The sequence below is a fragment of the Bubalus kerabau genome, chromosome 14 (assembly GCF_029407905.1).
Source record: "Bubalus kerabau isolate K-KA32 ecotype Philippines breed swamp buffalo chromosome 14, PCC_UOA_SB_1v2, whole genome shotgun sequence".
NCBI classification, from domain to species: Eukaryota; Metazoa; Chordata; class Mammalia; order Artiodactyla; family Bovidae; genus Bubalus; species Bubalus kerabau.
In genome coordinates, this window is record NC_073637.1 from 16222013 (window position 1) to 16245003 (window position 22991).

The 22991-nt window shown below is 39.1% G+C and overlaps 1 pseudogene; it reads left to right on the top strand.

Annotated features, from left to right (window-relative positions):
• The first annotated feature begins 1124 nt into the window (after window positions 1-1124).
• Window positions 1125-1232, top strand: LOC129627444 (uncharacterized; annotated as a pseudogene).
• The last annotated feature ends 21759 nt before the right edge of the window (window positions 1233-22991 follow it).

The window sequence follows — 22991 nt, forward strand, 5'->3', positions numbered from 1 at the left end:
ATATTATTAAGCTAAAAGAGTCTTCATTTCTCTTCTATAGTTTGAATTGTAGTACAAAAGGCCTCCTTCCTTTTTTCTAATTTATTGTATGTGGGGCTTCCCAGGTAGCGCTAGTGGTAAAGAATCTGCCTACCAATGCAGGAGATGCAAGAGATGCGGGTTAGATCCTTGGGTCGGGAAGATCACCTGGAGTACAAAATCCAGGTAATGGAGTAGTATGGAGTAGTAATGGAGTAGGCAACCCAGTCCAGTATTCTTGCCTGGAAAATTCCATGGGCAGAGGAGCCTGGCAGGCTAATGTCCATGAGGCCCCAGTGAGTCGGTCATGATGGAGCGACTGAGCACATACACACTGGCTAACCAAAGAAGTGGGGTGGTTTTGGAAAACAGGTAGGTGAGACTAGAGAAACTTCTTATCTTGTGATAACATGAAATAAATGTGGAACTTTAAATTTGCAGGTTAGGGAGCAGGAATTGAGCCTGACATACTCAGACTCCCCTCTCATGACTGAAGCAATTGTCCAGAATGTTGGTACCAAAAAATATAGTTTTAAAAGCAACCACTGGAAATTCTTATGATAGAAAGTACATAAAGCTACTAGTTTTGGTGACGTTGTTCAAGATTTTACAGTTACTAAAATGAGGATGATGGTAATAATAATGATTATCCTTGGAAGTCCCATGTCATGAAAGCTCCCATTACAGTTCCTCAGGGATGTGTTCTCTAGGAAGAGGGGTTTCAAAAGGAGGTAAAAGCAATTGTTGCAATAAACTCTTAACTGGTTACCACAGAGGCTTTTCTCTGTGGATCTCCACGGGACACTGCAGATGGAGTGATTGTTCTAACAGGTGATATGATCAACACAGCTCCACCAGCCCCCATCTCGTTAGTACCAGGGCAGAAAAGAATGGTTCTTCTGTTGCATGAACTGCAAAGCCCTTTTAATAATGCACATCATTTTGTCAACACTCATGTGAATTAAATATTTTAATGACGCTGATGAAACTGAAACACTTGACATTAACATTAAAAACACACACACACACGCAATTAAACAAGGATCACTAAAGGCAGGGAGAAATGGAGAAATTACTGAAAGATCTATGTTTAAGGAGTTTTCTACTTTACTTCTGAGCCTTTTGGCTAAAATCAAGTGTAGTATCTGTTCTAAGTAGTTTTCTGCTCCATGGAGTATCCAAAGCTTGCCCATTCAAAGTTACCTATACCCTCTTTATTCTCAAAAGCATTTTAAGTTAAAAACTTTATTAAAATCCATTTCTATAAAAATCCATATATATATATCATAATAGAAAGCAGTACTGGAAGAATATATGTCCTGAATGTCAAAAAGATTGGCTAGTGTAGTGGGGAGTAGGGTATCACAGTTCAGTGTTCTCTGTTTGCAAATGGACAGTATTTGTATGGTGAGAAGAAAATGGTCTTTGAAAAAGCTATGCCCTGGTTGAAAAAGGAAAAGAAGGGCTATATTGTTGATTTCCATTTGTTTTGTCCTGGTTTGCTTGAAATGTGTGATTATCCTTGAAAGTCTAAGAGTTTCTCTTCTGCATAGGGTAGTAGGGCAATTCTAAGGTGTTCTGAGTATTAAAAAATGGCAGGCATTAAACTATCTCCCTCTACTTCCTCCATAGTATTTTTCGTATATTTTAGGTACTTTTCTCCCTTCAGGAGGAACAATGACTTGGCCATCTTACCAAATGTGCCTTTATTGCAGAAAAGCTTATATAATACCCTACACTTTATACATAAGGATATCCCCAATGTTGGAGGAACATGGTTCTGTATGAAATTATTCTTTCATTATTGGGTGGGAACTCATGTTGTTTGGACTATCATTTCTCATATTTGGCTAAAATTTGCTTCTTTGTTCTTTTTACCTTCTTGATCCTTGTCCTGCCATTCACTACACGGAAGAACACTGGGTGTGCTCTCTCTTTTACTCCTTGTTTTATATTAACCAGCTGTAGATTTGAATATATGGATGAAGCTCACAGAGACTGGGAGAAGGCAATGGCACCCCACTCCAGTACTCTTGCCTGGAAACTCCCATGGACGGAGGAGCCTGGTAGGCCGCAGTCCATGGGGTCTCGAAGAGTCGGACACGGCTGAGCGACTTCACTTTCACTTTTCACTTTCATGCATTGGAGAAGGAAATGGCAACCCACTCCAGTGTTCTTGCCTGGAGAATCCCAGGGACAGGGGAGCCTAGTGGGCTGCCGTCTATGGGGTCGCACAGAGTCAGACACAACTGAAGCGACAGGAGCAGCAGCAGCAGCACAAAGACTATGGGTTTTAACCCTAGCAATTCTAGCTTGAATATCACCTGAGCTAAAGGACTGTCCTTCCTCTGCCACCTTTGTCTAGCATGCAGTGATTGAGAAAATTATATTAGAGAATTCATAAAATTCTAACACAAAAAAACAAAAGAGAAATGTCATTTTCTTCAAATCCTATCACTGTCAATGAAAAAGATTCTCAAGGCTTTATATCTTGAATTCCTTTTGATATAATGTCATCACTTACCCCCATCCATACTTTATCTTTTTTCATGCATTTATTCATTCAATAAATATTTATCAGCCACATATGCCAGGTGCAAGACAGAGTGCTAGGTGCCTTGGGGTATGAAACAATAAATCAGACATGGGAGTCTAACACCTACATTAAAAAATAAAAAAATCAAACATCCACTTACTTGGTATATAGGGAACCAGTATCTAGAAAATTGATTTTTGTTCTTGTTATTTGATTTGTTGTTTGTTGACTCCACCTAGCTCCTTGATGCTATGTAGACAGCTAGTAAAGGTATAATTCCTGGAAGCATTTTCTCTAGGACAGAACTCAAAGGGGATGGATGACACACTAGTTATTTAAAGACACTTAAGAAGATCTCTCTTGCTCCTGAAAGGTTTCTGGCTATTGTTCAGTAAGAATTAGTGATTCTTCCTCAAAACTGGTTTTAATTTTAATTTGTCCCTGATCTAAAATGAGCTTAGAGAATACAGGGTAAATAGTTTTTATAGAAGCTTCCAAGCCCAGTAAAAAAAAAAAAAAAAAATATATATATATATATATATATATATATATATATACACACACACACACACACACACACACACAGAAGCACAGTCAGATGGGAAGAGGAGAGAAGAAAGGGGGGGGAAGAAGATGAATGTTATTTTTTATATTAATTTTACAAGAAGGATCCCATGTTTTATCGCTCACATACCACAATGATAGATGATCTTTAAAATCCATTGGTGGTAAGATTGATACTGGACTGATCATGAAAGATCCTCATGGAAACAGCACATCTCTTTTTAAATTTTAGGAAATAGCCTCTATAATATCTAGTGGCAAACACTTTGAGGTCAATGTACCATATATAATATGAGATTTACCTCTAATCCACTTTAAATAGAGAAGATCACCTTTGATGCAGGGGCAAGGTGCTGAAGGAGAATTCTTATCATTGCCTTCTAAGAGCCACTTACTTTGCTTTCTTTTAAAGTTATGAGCCAGTTACATTTGCTCTTCTCCTTAACAAAAGATTGCATCCCCAGTCCTGGCTATATCTACACTTTATCCATTCCCACATAGACAATGCCAATCCCCCCAATTAAAGTCCTGGAATGGAATGGAAGAGTCAATAAAGAAAACATTGTATCTACTGCAAGAAAATCCACAATATTCATGAAATTTAGGTGAATTTATTCTTATGTATATAGAATAGTCATTCTTTTAGATGTCTGATGGCATTAGCACACACATGGTGCTAAGATTAGGACTGGGCATTAGAGGAAAGAGGAGGGATGAAGTACAGTAGAGAGGTTTCCTTGTTTGGCCTCCAACCTCCTTTTCCTTAAGGACGTATGCCAGGTTCCAAGGGAAGAAGAGACTAAGAAGCAAAAATAAGTGTTTTCATAAGACACTACAGACCCCGAGGTGGGACTTCTTTGTACTGTATGCCTGTGGTCACCAGAAACTGATTTGAGAGAAACCCCTTCAGCACGTCTTGAATTTGTGGGTAGATGATATACACAGGAGTAGAAAACTGAGCCTCTGAGTTCACCCAGACTTGGGTCTGAATTAAAGCTCCTGGTTGTCACTTTATGGCTGTGTCATGAGTACATGTTACTCCTCCTCCATCTTGTCCTCATAAGAAGTGGGCTCATAGTCACAGGTCATAGATGGTTGTGAGGATTATATCTGTGGGGTAGAACGTTTTTCTTTCTTTTATTCTTATCTTCATATATGTGATGACAAAAATGATTTCACCTCAAGTGTTAGCTCTTTTTTTTTTTTCACAACTAGTTCTTCTGAAACTTTTAGTTTAGAACCAAAATGCAAACTGATGTGAAGGAAATTGGGTGATTTATAGTACACTGAGTCCCAGCATTATGAATGAATTTTATTCCAAAGGTTCATTCCTATGTAAGTCATCTACCACATTACAGGCACTGAACAGATGCTAATTGCTGGGTGCCTTCCAGTTCTAAATGGCATCTGGCATTTTAGCAGCTCCTCATGCAGCTTTGTCCATTCTCCTGCTGCTCATGAAGACAGTGAGTAAAGCAAAGGCTTCAGATCAGATCAGATCCGTCGCTCAGTCGTGTCCAACTCTTTGCGACCCCATGAATCGCAGCACGCCAGGCCTCCCTGTCCATCATCAACTCCTGGAGTTCACCCAGACTCACGTCCATCAAGTCAGTGATGCCATCCAGCCATCTCATCCTCTGTCGTCCCCTTCTCCTCCTGCCCCACCTCTACTGAAATTAAAACTTGGTTTTTATAAGGATTCTTAATAATTTTGCACCTAGTGGAATATATTGCAAAAAACTGAAAAAAAAAATGACCAACCCTTATACCTATTCTTTAGCAAATAGTTTTATTCATGTTCAAAGTATTGTTTCAAAGAAACTGGAAGAAAATTCTTCCACCTCAGACTGTCCTCCTCATGAAGACACTTGGATCTCAATCAAATTAAAACTAGACAATTAATTCACAGGTACTGATTTTTTCCTTCAAATAATCATTTCTTCTCCTCCATCTATGTCTTCTACCAGTGAAGAATACAATAAGGCAGAAAATGTCAGTATTTGAGGGAGAGAACTTGTGAGCTATGATCCTCAATGGTAAGCAGTGAAAGCAAATACAAAAAAAAGATATATGTAGAAGCATTGCATTTTTGGAGATTAGACAGAATGTGTCATATATGCTATAGAGATAGAAAGGTTTCCAGCTCAATAAAATAGATTCCTTTTACCTGGATATTTTATAGAAACTAGGGAAGGGGTTGGGAGCCTTGCCCATCACTGCATTGTAGACTGCAAATTGGAGTCCAGCCTTAGACAAATAAGTAGCAGAGTTAAGAGAAATTCTCACATTATTGGCAAACACCAAGTCTGGAGACACCTTACTTCATCGAAAGCTGATTCAAGTGAATTAAGAAAATATTGTGCATATACAAACTACAGAAAAATAAAAGAAACTATAAGAAGTACAAAAATATGCTTTTTAAAATGACATATTGTAATTGAAAAGAAAATCTGAAAACTAAATATTCAATAAAATACACTGAGAAAGAGAAAAAAGGAAAAAGTCACACAGGAAAAGTAGGCTGAAATAAAAGAATAGCAAAATGGGATGAAAATGAAGTTAGGTAAGCTATAAAAAAAGCAAAAATACCAAAATTATAGTACCAGAATTACAGACCATATTGAAGGCAGATGGTGGCAGAAAAGATGAGAATGTGGAAAATCAAATTAAAATGGTGGAGGAAAACCTGAGAAAACAAAGACATGAAAATAGAGAGGGCAAGATGGCCACACAAGACTAGGAAAGAGAGAATCACCTGGATAATTGCTATACCTGAAAAGGAAATTGGAAAACACAACTAAATCAATGATGGCATATATAAAAGAAGAGACTGTCTCTGAGCCAATGACCTGAGGATGCAAATGGAAAGAGTTCAGTGTATGCTAAGCAAAACCAGAGAGTCATATGTGTTGACACATCCTGGCAGAAACATGAATTTCAAGTTTAAAGAAAAACATTCTACAAACATCTAGACAGACAGAAAAGTTTCTTCCCACAAGAACAGAGAGAGAATAGCTTCTTTTTAACAACACAATATTTCTCTTGTAATAGAACACTGATCTATAAAATATAAGCCGTATGCTACTAAGAAAATTTGATCATGATGAAAAGTCCAGGTTCTAGAGAGTTAGTGAAATTAAATGCTGTACAAAAGGGGATTCATGAGTCAAATGCTTATTTCACCCTAAAGCAATATATATTCCTAAAGGAAATATGTATGTATTCCTGTTTTGATATTATGACACATGCAAATAACTTTAGAATACACCCTAGGGCCCCTCATGCTGCTAAGCTGTACCATACTTAACTTTAATTAAAATCTCATTTTTCTTCCTCCCTCATCTGTGTTTCAAAGATGACTTTATTATATCTTTTTATTGAGCCCAAATAATCTTGACCATCTTGCATAAACAGAAAGCAAAGGTCTCTCTTAAGAGTTCCCTAGGGACTCTTTCACTGAGCTTCAGTAAATGGTCTCAATAAATTTGGAGACCATGAATGTCTCCAAAATGTTTATTGTCTTACCTTATGTTGATGACCCTTAAAGAGAGTGTGTTGAATCTTGTCTACTTACTCTTCACAGCTTCTACTTTCCCCCAAATCAGGTGACTTTTTTGGCTCATCACCAAACTATACTGGCTCAATTTATGGTTGGCTTTCTCCATCTCCTAGTTTATTGGTGGGCAACACTTTAACTAAACTCCATTAACAGCCTCAATGAATAGCTTGCACTATACCAGGGTTAATGAGAGAGTCACTGTCTCTTTAGAGTCCTGGTTTTCAGTGTGGTTTCATCCAACTAGACTGTTTTCTTTGGGAGAGAATATGGTGTTCAGATGCCTTCCCCCGTATGACGTTGTGAGCTGAAGATGGCCTTCCCTTGGATTAATGCACTGCAGTAGGAGGAAAAAAATAATTAGCTGCACAGCATATGTCCTTAATGGTTTGACAAAGGACCACAAGGGGCATCGTGAAGAAGATGAGTGTGGAAAGGATTCCTTTTTATTAAGCTTAGCAGGGGAAGAGGTTTAAGATACTCATTTCCATAGATAAACAAATAAGCCGAAGGAAAGGAACATCTGCTGGGAAGGGCTCCTCCAACATGTAGCAGATGTGTTTCAATAACAAAGCATATCCTGGAAGCATTTTAGGATTTAATTATTTAGCTATTTTATTGAACTGTGGAGCAAGAGGGTGGGCATGGATTGAGGAAGCATATTGTAAATTTACAGAGCCTGGAAATTCAATTCCAAATGTAGTTTAAGCCTCCACATGCTGAAGTTTCTTTCAGAACATATGCTAACTGCTTTTTGATATACAGACTCCAACTGCAGTCACCCATTCTACATGCATGGTGGCAATCACTCTGAATTCTCCTCTCCTCTTCATCACCCCCCATACTCGCATCTCTCCCCTGCATTTTTGCAACAACTTCCCGTCTCCTTTCACTGCCTTCGGTTTTACCCTGTTCAAAACTATTGTCCACTGCCCACTCTTTCTAAAATGCAAATCTGATTATTGGATCTGTAAAACAAAAAGGGAGCGATGTGACATGCGAGCTTAGCAAGGATTAGTCCAAAGCAAAAGAAAATTGATCAGGAGCAGGAGGAAGGAGGAGAATAAAATAACAGCAGTGGAAACTGTCTGCAAAGTACCAAAAGGTTCAGACAGAACAGTTCTGAATCCTGTGCAGTATGCACAGCCAGACTCCAGCTCTCCTGGGCAATACCTTCTCCTAGGAATGATACAGGTGTTATAGGGGAAGGTCAGAAAAGAAGATGCCAGCCTGCGTACAGTTTTTTGAAAGGCTAGACAAGGGAAGGAAAAGCAGTCTTATCACAACTGCCCAACAGAGGTGAGAGCAACCTCATCCACCTGAATTCCTTCCTGTGGTCTTCCTTGCCCATAGTATAGAAGTCGAAGAATTTCAGTGTGATATACCAGAACCCCATTTTCTCTCTAGACTCTTCTTCCAAACTCTTATCGTGTACTTTGCACTCTGGCAAGTATTCACATTTCTCCAAATATCTATCATCTCTATGATTTTACCTGTCTTCTCTCTTCTTAAGATTCCATATAATTTCTTGACTAGATAGTAAATTCCTACCAATCCTCTAAAAGTTCGTTTTGATCTGTTTTCCTCTATGAAGCCTTTCCTGCTCACCTTCACACTAACTCTTTGTCAGGGATAGCCCCCACAATCAACTTTCATGAAGTCTGGCACTCCAGTCTATGTTTAGCAGTTATCAATTCATATGCAATTCTCCAGGCAAGAATACTTGGAGTGGCTTGCCATGCCCTACTCCAGGGAATCTTCCTGACCCAGGGATTGAACCCAGCTCTCCTGCACTGCAGGCAGATTCTTTACCATCTAAGTCACCAAGGAAGCCCACAAAAATGGAATATAAAGTTTTGAGGTATAATGTGCTGGTTTATGTGCATTGAATGAATGAGTGGCCTGGTCAGGATTGCAAAGTCCAGTGTAAACTGAATTACATGTATGCGGTAGGATGGGGAGGTGAGGCAATGCGGAGACCTACCTTCCCCTCTAACTTAGAGAACAAGTGTGACCCAGAAACAATGTTGGCTGGGGACTAGGACAGTGGCACAAAGCAACTACTGCTTTTATTTTATTTTTGCAGTCAATATTTTAGTTATGATGCTTTTAATAGTAAGTATCAGAAAATCCATCTTATCTAAATTAAGCAAAAATATCCAGAGTTACTCTAGTTTTAAAGAGCCCTTAATCATGGACTCATCGTAAAAGATTAGAATTCAGTTTCTCCCATCTCTTGGTTGTGTTTTCTTTCATGTTGGCTTTATGCCTAACCTCCCTGCAGAAGCCCAAGGCAGTTCCAGGTACACAGCAACCTACTATTGGCCAGTCCAGGAGAGGAGAGAGCCCTCCTCTCATCTGGAAGTGCCACATTAGGTTTATTCCTCTGACAACACCAGGATCCCCCTACCCATAGGTAAAGCAAGATACCATTGCCATATACATATATTACCAGGTGAATATATACATACATATCTCTGTGTGTATAATTATCACATGTTTTAAGATTTTTATTTCATGTATGGATGTGAGAGTTGGACTGTGAAGAAAGCTGAGTGCTGAAGAATTGATGCTTTTGAACTGTGGTGCTGGAGAAGACTCTTGAGAGTCCCTTGGACTGCAAGGAGATCCAACCAGTCCATTCTGAAGGAGATCAGCCCTGGGATTTCTTTGGAAGGAATGATGCTAACGCTGAAACTCCAGTACTTTGGCCACCTCATGCGAAGAGTTGACTCATTGGAAAAGACTCTGATGCTGGGAGGGATTGGGGGCAGGAGGAGAAGGGGATGACAGAGGATGAGATGGCTGGATGGCATCACCAACTCGATGGATGTAAGTTTGAGAGAACTCCGGGAGTTGGTGATGGACAGGGAGGCCTGGCATGCTGCAATTCATGGGGTTGCAAAGAGTCGGACACGATTGAGTGACTGAACTGACTAAGATTTTTATTTTACATAAGTTCACAGAAAGAACTCTGGACTGCTTTAATAAAACATGTCATTAGTTTTATCTTTTCTTCTAAGAAATCTCTTCACTTCTCACATCTTCTGTTTCCTCATCTTTTGAACCTAGAAATCTTCAGCATCCCTTCCTACTCTACAGTTCTCTGGAATGACATTATGATTCTAGGGCAAAGGCAAGTCTAATCCCAAGTGAACTGAGAGACAGGTAACTCTTGAGATAGACTGAATCACACACTTATGTTTTTGGCTCATTGTGGCAGATTTTATATGTTCAGAGCCCTAAGAACAAAATTAAAATAACAGCAACTGTGTATCAGAGCTTATTATGTGCCAGCCTCAGTACTGAGCTCTTCGTATGGTATTTCATTTGTCATCTCAATGAGAAAAGCATCATGACAAGGAAGCTATCACTTTTATCAGTCACTCAACTAACATTAATGAATGCTTACTACATGCCGGATCTTATTCTAGGTACTGAGAAAGTAGGGATGAACAAGACAATACAGGTCAGCCCTCACAGAATTTATATTCTCTGAAACTGAAGTTATTAGGAGTTTGCCCAGCTCTGGTTTATTCACCACTCAAGTCCAGCTTCTAGAGTGATGTAGAAGTCTATGGAATGCTGTTAGCTCTTCATGCTCTACCTCTGTGAGTGTGCAGAACAGTATCTGTAGTGGGCTTGTGGTCAGTGCTGGCCAGAAGCCAGGAAGACCTGGACATGGGGTAAGGAAAATCGAGGACACATTGGAACCTGCCAGCACCTTCCATTTGTCCCGCAGCCCCTCTAACCAATGAAGACCTAAGGACAGTAAGTACTGCTTCACTCGCATCTATCAAATCTCATGCAAAATGTTCTGATGGCTTCATAAAGGAAGGGAATCCTGAGAGATCCAGCTCCAGCCTATCCAAACTGACAGCACAAGAGCACCACAGAGGGCATGGGGAGGTTTGGAAGGTGGTGAGTTAAGAGAAACAGACAATGAGTGGTTTTTAAAAGTTAAAATTAAATGTCGGATGCCAACATGTAGTTCACGATTACAGGGGGATGCTGTGCTACAGAGTCACTGGTGGCTACTTTACCTGGGAGTCAGGAAACTTTTCAGAGTTGGTAAGTGGAAAAGCAGAGATGCCAACCCAAGCAATGCGGCTTTGGAACCAATTAATTTATCTTCTAGACAAATTCTGTACAGACTTGAATGATAATAATAATTTCCTGGGGCTAGAGGTGGGAGAGGGTAGAAGATATGTCTTAAATTCTCAGAATCCTCTCCAGAACAACAAGATCAAAGTCTCAAGGTCCTGGAACTTGTGACTTTAACAAGTACCTGGAGTGGCATTTAGCAGACCAGTTTAGAGAACACCACAACAGTGAGTCCCAAGAGAGTAATAAATTCCTGAAACTGGACTGCTCACATCATCCTGAAAAGAAGACTGAGTTATCCCTGGCTGAGTTTGAACCACCAACCTTTCAGTTAGAAACCAAATGTGCTCATCAGGTGTACCGCAGAGACAGCTGTGCAGCTCAGCTACATGTTCAGCCCTAACAGATGGTCTCCTCTGTGTCCCATTCTGTCTGGAATAACACACAAGGACTCAGTAATATATACACACACACCATCAACTTTTCTGATTCATCATAAAAACTGTGCTTGTGTGTGTATATGTGTTCAAAAAGAAGAACCTGCAAAGCTTTTCAACTCCTCAAAGGTACTTTAAAAAGCACTGTGGTTAGACATTTCAGCAACTCCTTCATACACTGGGGAGAGACATGTGAAAGAAAACGTGCTTCATTTATATAGAAAGGCTCCCAGGCTTTAGAAACACAGCCTGAAAGGCGAAACTTCACCAACAGCAATAGCTATTTGTCAACGTTAATGGAAACGTTCACTTCCCCCAGTGCTGAGAACTTCCAGGGGGATTAATTGTTTAATATTCACAAAGGACTTTGAAGATAAAAAGACCCACATAAAGGCTGAAAATGAACACTCACTTTGTTTGCTTTTCTCATCCTGTAGTTGAATCTGCAAAGCCACTGTGTCTTTGAAGACGCTCCAAGATTATAATCATGAGGATCACCCTTGGAGTTGAGAGAGTGAGTTCAGTTCAGTTCAGTTTAGTCGCTCAGTCATGTCCAACTCTTTGCTACCCCATGAATCGCAGCACTCCAAGCCTCCCTGTCCATCACCAACTCCAGGAGTTCACTCAGACTCACGTCCATCGAGTCAGTGATGCCATCCAGCCATCTCATCCTCTGTCGTCCCCTTCTCCTCCTGCCCCCAATCCCTCCCAGCATCAGAGTCTTTTCCAATGAGTCAACTCTTCGCATGAGGTGGCCAAAGTACTGGAGTTTCAGATTTAACATCATTCCTTCCAAAGAAATCCCAGGGCTGATCTCCTTCAGAATGGACTGGTTGGAACTCCTTGCAGTCCAAGGAACTCTCAAGAGTCTTCTCCAACACCACAGCTCAAAAGCATTAGTTCTTCAGCACTCAGCTTTCTTCACAGTCCAACTCACGGGAGGACTAATTTAGCCCAAGCTATAATTCCAGAAACTGTAAGAGCAAGGACTTTGGTATAAAACACAGTCCTGACACTTTACCACCTGCCAGCACTAATCTTGGGTAAGCTACTTACGCTCTCTGAGATTCTATTCCCTCAGCTGAAATATTAACTAATTATACATACCTGGCTAATGTCAAGTATTGGACCTTCCCTGGTGGCTCAGACAGTAAAGCATCTGCCTACAATGTGGGAGACCTGGGTTCAATCCCTGGGTCAGGAAGATCTCCTGGAGAAGAAAATGGCAACCCACTCCAGTATTCTTCCCTAGAAAATCCCATGGATGGAGGAACCTGGTTAGGCTACAGTCCATGGGATCGCAAAGAGTTGGACATGACTGAGCGACTTCACTCACTCACATACCTGGTATTGTCAAGTTAGAGATATTTTAAAGGACTGGCATTTTGCTGGTACTTGTACAATTAGAACTGTTGTTGCCATTTCTAATATTTGAAGAATATTAATAAATGAGATTTCTAAGGCTTAATGCTACAAAAGCAAACATTGATCCTAATTAAATAAAAATTACAAAAGAGTAGGAATGAGCCAGGCTGACAGACAAGAAATCTTGTGAATCATTTGTAAGTGTGTGTGTGTGTGTGTGTGTGTGTGTGTGTGTCTAAGAGAGGACTATGCTATTATTTACTCAAGATTATATAACTTTAAATGGTCCTTTCTTTCATAATGTTTTATTTTTCTTCTAATATCCCAACTACTTTCTTTAATAATTCTCTGCTGTCGACTCCCATTCACACACTCACTCCCATCTTTAATGTTTATTTCAGTGTTTGTCAAAGTTGAGAACCTAAGAACTTCTGTGAAGCATCTGAGCAACTCAGCCTTGAAGAGATTGAGTATAGTAACTCTGAGCTATAAAATGCTGCAGGAAGAGACACTTAGGCCCAAATCCATCCCCATTTCATTTAGATGTTGGGGATTATCTTGCCACTTTTTCCAAGTCAGGAGCACTCCAGGAAATGAGGTGGGAGTTGGCAAGAAAGGATAGGAGAAATATACTGTCTTCTCTGCTTTCAATTCTACCTGGATTTAACCCATGGCAGGGATTCACTAAGCACCACTGTCCAGCTCCTATTTGCTGTCCCTTCAACTTTGAGGCTCCTTCTTTAATAATCTCAGTGAAGTAATGACCCTGGCCTGGGATTCCTCTCCCAAGGCTGATCACAACAACTCTGAACACAATAGCTATTATCATATAAATATAAAACTAAACTACTATGGAGAGAAAAAATAGAATCAAGGATCCCCAATAGGTCCACTTTCTAAAATTTGGAAAACATTGTTCTGCAGTGTACTGGTTTACAGAATAAGGTGCCCTGCTTCTCTGATATGTACAAATTAAGTAACTTCAAATCCTAAAAGTTATAGTGCCAGTATGTGATGCCTGAAAGCTTGAAGCAGTCAGTGCTGTGGTTCTTCATAAATCAGAAAAGAGTTAAGGAAAAGAAGAGAACCAAGAGTTTCTCTCTGGTTTCCCTCATAGATTGCCATGATATAGAAAGAAGTGATATTAGAGGGAGGCTTACTAAGGTATCATACAATATCTTTAGGAAAATATCCTTTAAGTCAGGTTTAGAAAAATGTATAAAACCACATAATTGGCTTGGTTGGGAACAATATTAAGATTATTATTAAATATCTTAAGGAACAGTATAATAGTAAATATCATTTAAGAACAATATTAATAATAAATAGTTGGCAAAAGAACTACCTAAAAGAGTTGGTGACCCAGAAGAAAAGAATGTAAATCAGAATGCAGAAGACCTGCGTTTGAGTATTACCATTAACATTAATTAGTTCTGTGATATCCGGAAATTCTATTAAACTTTGCTGGCTTTGTTTTTTGCTTGTTTGCCTGCATTTTTAGTCACTTGAGAATTGAGACAGTGAAAGAATTTTAACTTGACAACTTACTAAATTTTGACAAGAATTTCTCTGCACGTGAATATCTCCCTTTAAGAACAAGACTCTTTGTCACTATTTATCTTCTCAGTGTCCTTAGCTGGGGATTTCAAGGTACCCTGGATCCTCAGCACATATGGTAAGAATGGATGTCAGGCAGAGTACCAGGGATATAGATTTGGCTCAAGAGTCCAGAACACTGTAATAAACTCTGTCTCAGTTTGGTAAGAATTGATACCCATTAATATCCAAACAAGGGGTACATAAGTACATAACTTTCCTGAGAAGTCTGGATAAAGCTTACCTGTCTCCTGAGAATCCTGTATGCAGATCAAGAAGCAACAGTTAGAACTGGACATGAAAAAACAGACTGTTTCAAAATTGGAAAAGGAGTACATCAAGGCTGTATACTATTACCCTCCTTATTTAACCTCTATGCAGAGTACATCATGCAAAATGCTGGGCTGGATGAATCACACAAGCTGGGAATCAAGATTTCTGGGAGAAATATCAACAACCTTGGATATGCAGATGATACCACTCTAATGGCAGAAAGTGAAGAGGACCTAAAGAGCCTCCTGGTGAGTGTGATAGAGGGGAATGAAAAAGCTGGCTTAAAACTCAACATTCAGAACTAAGATCATAAAAACAACAACAGTGAAAACTAAGATCATGATATCTGGTCCCATTATTTCATGGCAAATAGAAGTGGAAGACTTCTATTTCATGGCAAGAAGAAAAAGTGGAAGACTTTATTTACTTGGGCTCCAGAATCACTATGGACAGTGACTGCAGCAATGATATTAAAAGATGCTTGCTCCTTGGAAGGAAAGCTACAACCAACTTAGACAGCATATTAAAAAGTACTTTGCTGACAAAGGCCCACGTAGTCAAAGCTATGATTTTTCCAGTAGTCATGTACAGATGTGAGAGTTGGACCCTAAAGAAGGCTGAGCACTGAAGAATTGATGCTTTTGAACTGTGCTGCTGGAGAAGACTCTTGAGAGTCCCTTGGACTGCAAGGAGATCAAGCAGTCAATCCTAAAGGAAATCAACCCTGAATATTCATTGGAAGGACTGATGCTGAAGCTGTAGCTCTAATACTTTGGCCACCTCATGTGAACAGCCAACTCATTGGAAAAGTTTCTGATGCTGGGAAAGATTGAGGGCAGGAGGAGAAGGGGGTGACAGAGGATGGTAGTTGGATAGCATCACCAACTCAATGGATATGAGTTTGAGCAAACTTAAGGAGATAGTGAAGGACAGGGAAGTCTGGTTCACTGAGGCATGGGGTCACAATGAGCCAAACACAACTTAACTACTGAACAACAAAAGCAAAGTACATAGGTATCCAGGAATACTTAATCCAGAAGTAATTAATGCATTACACAGAGAGTGCTGAGGTAACAGTAAAACAACTGAGCATCCAGTAATAACTCAGTATGAATACTAATCACAGGCAACATGTATAAAGTGTGAGTCATCTGGCTAGAAAAAGTAGAAATCAGTCTCAGTGGCTTCAGAGGAGGGTTGTACTAGGAATGTAGAGGTGAAAAGAGGAAGACTAAGACAGAAATCCAGAAAAACAGGGCAAAATGGTGGAAGAGAGGGCAAAATGGTTAAGAAAGTTGACATCTGGTAGGAATTTAGTCAACACTTTGAGACAGTGTTGACTAAGTCTTGAACCTTCTCTCTGATTAACCAATGTCTAAGCTGAAAATACCATGATGAATGAACCACCAGATTTTTGCTTCCAACCAAGATGGAGTGACATCCATCAGATTTACCCCTCTACCTAAAACAAATACAAAATTAGACTAAAATAGATAAAACAATGATTTCAAAACAGTGGAGATGGGAAATGAAGGGCTGAATCTCTAGAGTTTGGGAGACAAATGATCCAGTGAACACTACAATTGCCCTAGTGAGAGAATTTTCAGGCTGTGGTTACAAGGAGTAACCCTTGAGTTAAAGAAATGGAGTCTGGGAAGACCAAGGTGATTATATTTTCAAGTACTGGAAAAGAGAAAGCTGCAAAGAGAAAGCTTCACACACTTGAAGAGAATCTCCATTGAATATCCAGTGGAATACTGACCAGTGAATGCCTGTGGGGCTAAACACTGGAGGGCAGAGAAAGCTCCATCTAAAAGGATTAGAGAGAATAGCACTCCTCCAGTTATGAATATCCTGCATATAAAGAAGAACCAATAAGCCAGCCGAAGAAGAGGAGAGATGTAGTGAGATTGACCACTTAGATGTAGAGCTTAGGGTACAGTGTGGAGAACTGATTAAAAGGAAAGAAATCCAAATCAAAATAAATGTACAAAAATGACAGGGATTATTAACTTTTTTAAAATATAGAAATATAGGCACTTACTCTGCTCTAGACACTGTGTTAGGTTAACTCCATGCACAATCTTATTTAATCCAACCACTAACTGAGGTCTGAGAAGACACATAAATTGCCCAGGTCACATAGCTAATAAGTAGATAAAATGGGATTCAAGTCCAAGTATGTGGTTCCAAAATCTGGTCCCTAAGCCATACTGCTTCCTTTCCTGGAATTGGCTAATTCAGCCCTAAGACTACAAATCAAAGTCCTACATCTGTCCTGGAAGCAGAACATTGAGAGCACCATCCTTTACTTGACACCTGACTGTACATAAAAACATTAATATGACAAAAATAACAACTGGTGTTTGTTTATTATTTAGTTTGCATCAAGTCTATGTGCTGTACCTACATCCATTCATTTAGTGCTCCTAACAAGTAAGAAAGAAGTCTATTTATTTTTGCTTCTGAAGAGTCTGGCCGCCAGAGCAAGTATATTACCCACCCAGGCATTTCACAGTTCACTGCCCTTGCATCAGCCAGACCCCCGGACTTCACTGCAGAAAAGACATCAGCACCATGCCAAAGATTAATGTGTAAGAAAAGGCAGCATTAAAGAAGAAGAATATCACAGCTAACAAACTAGCTTCTCTTAAACTATTTTAAGATCTTTATTTATGTAAAAATGCTGAGACCAGAGTGGTTGCTTAATATCATGAGACAGTTGGAGCCTTAACCAGGATAATGTGAACTTTGATTATTTTTTTTCTAATAACCACAGAATTTAAATATCATGCACCAAGATTGTTTTGCTGTTTTCTTAGTAAGCCAAATGTTTAGCAAAATATACAAAACTTATTCAGTGCTTCTCCCCAGGAATAAGCCTCTGGGTGTTCTTTGAATTATTGACTTCTGAGCATATCATTTTTTGTCCAAAGCCATACACTCACCTCTCTTTTTTGCTGCTTAGAGTCAAAAACAGTAATGAGTAGGGCAAGTCAACTGTTATGAAACTACTATTTTCCAGTTAAAAGAAGCAACTGTGAACACTAAATTTTTCCATTAACTCAAAAAATAAGAGTTTCCAGGCAGTGTACCCAATGAGGGGCTGTTTTGACTGAAGAAATGATAGGTTCCTATTACAACTTTCATCTGATACTTTGTGTGTGTGTGTGTGTGTGTGTGTGTAAGTACACACACGCATGGTGAATAACACAGAAGCAGGAATGTAGAAGGACATATATGGACCATTACAGCATATTCTTATCATAAGATCATAAAACATGGTACTTATTTTTTTCAGTCACCCAGGATATTATGTGAGCATGACTTCCATGTTCAAACTGAAGTCTGTGAAGCATAATGAAGATAGATAGGGCTCTGAGGTCAGACAGTTCTGTAGCAACATGGGGAGAAGAGGAATGGTTGACATACAGAAATCTCAAGTAAAAACTTCAAGTAGATGAGTAGATGGGTAGGGTGATAGGTTTGGCAGAAAATAGTGGATATTGGTTAAAAAGATTCAGAGTTCAAGGACTAGATTTTCCTCTTTGGAATGATGAGGGAAGAGAAGGCAGACTGTAATTCCACTCCATTCAATTCAATATGTAATTCTTGCGACCATGAATGCTCCATCCCAGTGCTTGGAATACAAAGGTAAATGAAATCTTTTCCCTGTCTTTGTGAAGCTCATGTTCTGCAGGAAAAGAGATTAGAGAGAAACAGAGGAATATTTATGAACAATTAACTCCAATTCATTTTGAAAAGTGTTGCCAAAGAGAGATAAACAAGATGCATAAAATAGGAAACTCCAGCTTCTATGGAAGTTACGAAAGACTTTGGAGTGAGTATATTGGTTAGCATTGTGCTAGGTGCTATAATTACTTAATCCCAGCTGCATAATAGCTCAAAATAACTTTATTTGGGCTTGTGTAACAGTTATCAGTGGGTTGATGGGTCAGTAAATCAAGTCTCCACCATGGAGTATTTCAAAAAGCCAGATTGACAGAGGTTCTGCCATCTTCAATGCAAATCTCCCCAGATCTTCATGCATTTCTCCTTGTCAGTAGGCAGAAAGGGAAAAAACATGGATACACCAATTCAAGAGGTGTTTTTAAGTCATGTCCAGGAATGGAAATATGACTATGTTTATGTTCCATGACTAGATGTAAGACACAGGGCTACCCTACAACATAGGAGGCTGAGAAACGTAAAACAGCTGTGTAGACCATGAAGAAGAGGAGAACATGATTTTTTTGTGAACAGCTAGCAGTATCTGTCCCAGGCAGTAATATCCGAGCTGAATTTTGTAGGACAACAAAGAGTTCACTAGTTAGAAAGCCTGAGGGTACACTCTGACTATACATAGAAACAGTCCAGGCAAAACTGAACATTCTACTCATCCTTTCTTTTCTATGACCTACCAATCACCCTTCCCTGTCACCTCTGAAAAGTTTGTTTTCACAATTGTCCCCAAATACATCGGAGAGAAAAGTAAAGAATCAATCATGTGCTCCTAGTGTTAAATGCATTTATAGCAGGGACTGAGCGACTGAACTGAACTGAACTGAAATAATTGTGAGGCTATAGTCTTTCAATGCTATACTGTCTATTAAGGGCAATCAATCTTCTCTGAGGCTAGGCTAGAGAGTCAGAAAAATTTGAAAACATTTATGCCATCTTCCACGCGGAGACAAAATAATTTCACTGAGTGATTCAATAAAGGCATATCCAGGAAAATAAAAGTTATGCCAAATAAATTAGAGAAACATAAATATAGGGAATTAGTAACAAAGATGCCAGAAGAAGGGATGTCCCTGGTGGCTCAGGCAGTAAAGAACCTGCCAGCAATGCAGGAGACCCAAGGTCTATCCCTGCACCAGGAAAATCCCCTGGAGAAGGGAATGGCAACCTACTCCAGTATTCTTGCCTGGGAAATCCTGTGGACAGAGGAGCCTGGCAGGTTACAGTCCAAGGGGTTTCAAAGAGTTGGACACCACTGAGCAACTAACACTTTAATGCTAGAAGAAATGAAAACATGGGAAAGGTTTAAAAAAAAATGAAATTAAAAACTCTAGGAACCAAACCTTATCTTGAGGGTGGATGTATAATAGGTCGGAGTTGGGTAACCAGATCAGGACAAAACATCAGAAGCTAGAATCTAGAATCACAGTGATTCTGGTCAACAGGGCCTGAGCCCAGGGAGGGAGGGATTGTGTTCTGGGAGGGAAGGTGCTGGAGCACAGAGAAAACATCCCTTCTAGAGGCTCTGCCCATGGCAAAGAGAGAGATAGACAAGCTCCCCAGTCCCCTCTTCTGTCTTTTTTTTTTTTTAATGTATTTTTTTCACTGTCTTTTCAGTCTGTCTCCAGGGATTCCTACCGGCTCCTCTAAGGCCTCTATTGTTTTCAGATATCTGCTCTCTCCTGATACTGAAAGAGCAGGAAGTGGACCTGAGAGCAAGTAAGCAAATGACTGTTCACTTGACTTAATTGTATTCAAAACAGCTAGTTCTTCCACTTGAGGCAAGACTGAAGGGCAATTTTTATTCCCTGCACTTGAGGGTCACAAGAGCTCTGTCTTGTTTCCTTTTTGCTGTTGTTCTTTTCCTGAATTGGTAGAATCTTTCACCAGTTCGGTTAATAGGAAAATCGAACATGGGATTTTTCCTTTAGAGTCTCTGCAGTTAGGTTAAGAAAAGGATACAAATTTAAACTTTGGAAATGAAAGAGCTATTTGATTTCCTCATCCTATATGTGAAGAATCTAGTTCACAAAATTAAAAATGTAAGTGATTAGATTGGTTTATATTTCCATAATCCTCTATGATAAAGGATTGAATAGTTCTAGACTTCTCAAAATATTTCACATTTTGCTGTCAGTCACTATCCCTTTGAAAAGTAGTAAATCCAGAGAAATTATTCCCTTTGTATAGGACAAGAAAAAGTTCAGGAGTGAGTAAGTGCCTTGCACTTTGCCACTTGGTTGGAGTATAACTTCTTTCTCTCAGTTTTTCATATGAAAAACAGATCTCTTATTAGTTGTACTGCCTATATCACCAGTACGTTTACATCTTGAAAAGAGCTGAGTGCACTACAAATTCTTTGTGATACAGAATTATAGGTTTTACTGCTTTTATGGAAAGCAGTCATCACTCATTACATTCAAAGATAATATAATTAGGATTACAAGTATCTAAGAGAGATGCTTCTGTCCAGGCTGTTTCAAACTCTGCAAAATATTGAAATAAAAATATATATTTTAGTGTAAATTTTGATGTGTCTACCATAACTTGGGCTTCCCAGGTGGTGCTAGTAGTAAAGAACCTGCCTGCCAAAGCAGGAGACATAAGAGACATGGGTTCGATCCCTGAGTCGGGCAGATCCCCTGGAGGAGGACATGGCAACCCACTCCAGTATTCTTGCCTGGAGAATTCCATGGATAGAGGAGCCTGGTGGGCACCGTCCATAGGGTTGCAAAGAGCTGGACCTGACACGCACACCATAACCTTATGGGGAGACACAATAAATAAAATAGATGAAAGCAAAGCTATTCTTGGTGGAATGGTTGTGTGGGATAGAGTATCATGACTTGTCTCCAGCCCCCTTATCTTTATAGGCAGCTTTCAAGGCAACTCTTCAAAAACTTTGGAGTACAACTTAGTGCATCTTGAATACCATAGGATAAAAAGACATTTTAGATATTATAGTTTCATCCATTGCTAAAATTTTGATCAAAAATTTTGATATTGCATTTTTGGGAATGAATAAATTCTCAGGTTCACATAAGTGTTCAACTGGCATTGGCCCTTAATAATAAAGAAACTATTCATGAACTCTAGTCCATTAATTGGGCTTCCCTTGTAGCTCAGTTGGTAAAGAATCTGCCTGCAGTGCAGGAGACCTGGATTTGGTCCCTGGGTTGGGAAGATCCCCTGGAGAAGGAAATGACAACCCACTTCAGTATCCTTGCCTGGAAAATCTCATGGACAGAGGAGCCTGGTGGGCTGCAGTCCATGGGGTCGCAAAGAGTCAGGCACGACTGAGCAGCTAACGCTTACACTTTTACTTACAGCCCATTGATCAATGTCTACCTTGATGCCAAAATCACAGTTTTTGATGCAACTACAAATGTAAATGTTCACTTACTTTTATTTGGGGATTATCTATTGTTTTTATAAACATCTAAAACTGATTTCTGTATGTTGACCTTGTATCCTACACTTTGCTGAATTATTTATTGCAGCTAATAGAGTTTTGTGGGTTTTAAAGGATTTTATGGGAATAAATATAATTTTACCTCTTTCTTTCCAATTTGATTGCCTGTTCTTTTTGTCTTGCCTAGTTTCTCTAGCTAGAACTTTCATGTAGTGCTAAATAGACATCACAAAGGCAGCCATACTTGTCTCGTTCCTGATTTTAAGGGGAAGGAAAGCTTTCAGTCTTTAACCATTGAGTACAGTGTTCCTTGTGGGTTTTTACTATAAACACCCTTTGTCGTGTTGAGTGAGTTACATTCTATTTTTAGTTTGTTCTATGTTTTCATTATGAAAAGCTGCTGTATTTTGTCAAAAGCTTTTTCTTCATGGTTAGAGATAATTGTTTTTTTTTTCCTTTCTTCTATTAATATGATGTATTATATTGAATTATTTCTTATTGCAACTCTTACATTTCTGAAATAAATCCCACTTAGTTATGTATAATTCTCATAATTTGGGACTCGGTTTGTTTTGCTAGTATTTTGTTGAGGCTTTTAAGATCTTTCCCTGTTTAAAAGCCGTTTATCTATCTGGCTGTGCCAGGTCTTAGCTGAAGTTTGCAGGACCTTTGATCTTCACTGAGGCACATCTGATCTATAATTGCAGCAGGCGAACTCTTAGTTGCAGCATATGGGATCTACTTCCCTGACCAGGGATGGAATCCAGGGCCCCTATATTGGAAGCATGGAGTCTTAGCCACTGGACCATCGATGGTCTGGTCCAGATCTTTCCTTTTTAAATGGAATAAAGTTATAATTATATTGTGATGCAACACAATATAATTTTTGTGTTATTTTGCAACAAATATAATATTTGTAGAGTGACTTTGTATCAGCTAGAAAATCCTAATCTTAATTTTCAGGTAGGAAATTTGTTTCTATCTGAACTTTAAGGTAATTACCTCTATATTGCTTTGAAATATACTATAATTTAGATTATCTAGTCATCCACACTGAAATTTCTCCAAAATTAATCTGAGATCTATAGACTGCCTTGCCCAAATGCAGATGATTTCAGAGAAAATGTACTATTTGCCTTTGATATCAAAATTACAGCCTTTCCAATTTAAATATCCTAGGGATTGTCAATTAAGAAATTTGAGATTTTTTGAAAGTTATCTTCATGAATTATAGTGTTATAGACTTAGGTTCTAGAATCAGACAGGCCTAGATTTAGAATAAAACTCAATACTTGAGACTTCTTATATAAGTTATTTAACATCTCTATATACCTATTTCCTCATTACTATTCATATTACAACAATGGTATGTACTTAATAGTATTCCCA